General features: G+C 55.5%; 1 protein-coding gene across 1 annotated transcript in view; it reads right to left on the bottom strand.

Annotated features, from left to right (window-relative positions):
• The window catches only part of Raph1 (Ras association (RalGDS/AF-6) and pleckstrin homology domains 1), a 74,461-nt gene extending 73,958 nt beyond the window's left edge, over positions 1–503 (bottom strand). Inside the window, exon 1 of the mRNA XM_055617160.1 lies at positions 430–503. The gene's annotated coding sequence lies outside the window, so the exon portion shown is untranslated. The remainder of the gene's footprint in view (positions 1–429) is intronic.
• Between the last annotated feature and the right edge of the window lie 412 nt (positions 504–915).

Genomic DNA, 915 nt, shown 5'->3' with positions numbered 1-915 from the left:
ACACACACACACACACACACACACACACACACACACACACACACGCCGGCCGGGCCGCGCCCAGCCGCCGCCGTCCTCCGCACCCCGCCTTTCCTGCGCGCGTCCCTGCGAGCCGCCTCCAGGAACCAGTGAATCAGAGAATGAATGAGCGGAGAGGAAAATCCCGCCCGCCGGGAAGCCGGCCCGGCCGCTCCTGGTCCGAGGGTCCTGGGAGGCCGAGCAGACCCGGGCGGCCTTGCGTGCGCCTTCGCCCGCCGTCGGCGTCCTCCGTCTCCGGAAGCCAGCCCCGGGCTGCTCAGGCCCCCGCGGACCGTGGTGGAGATGTGGGGGCGCTGCCTTAGGCGATCCCATGTTAGCCCTAAACTCTGCGGTTCCGTGCGGTGTATGTATGGGAAGCTCCCAGGAACCCGAGGTTCCGCCCGCCTTTACCTTTTCGCGTCAGAGCCTGTTGGTTGGCGTCCCTGGCCTCTGTTCTCCCTTACTGAATGTGTTCGCAGCAGTACGTGGTTTGGCATCTTTCCTTAGCCCTGAGCTCTAATCCCCGAGAGCTACACCTAAACACTGAGTTTTGATTCCAAGCTCCCAGTCACTCGGATACTGCTCATTTGAATGTGGGCTTGACTTAGCCACACTCAGATTTCTTTCGATTTATGTCCTTACTGTGACCTTCATGTAAAGTTGATCAAAGGAAAGAAGAAATAGTATCAAATTGCCTCTGCGTGGCTATCTGCTGTGTTAGCGTTAAAGAAATTGAACTGTGAGCAGGAACTGGCCGCGTTGAGCGTTCAGCATTCTTTATTCGTGTCTCGTCTGCTCTTTGACCGTTTTGTATCTTGAATTTTCTTCGAGAAAATAATAAGAAATCATGTATTTCTGAAATTCTGGCGTGCTTTCTAAGAATGAGTGTTCATTCCT

This window comes from Psammomys obesus, unplaced genomic scaffold, assembly GCF_907164565.1.
Source record: "Psammomys obesus unplaced genomic scaffold, mPsaObe1.curated_primary_1811, whole genome shotgun sequence".
Taxonomy (NCBI): Eukaryota; Metazoa; Chordata; class Mammalia; order Rodentia; family Muridae; genus Psammomys; species Psammomys obesus.
The sequence above is the reverse complement of the archived record's forward strand: the minus strand, read 5'-3'. Positions and strand labels throughout refer to the sequence as shown.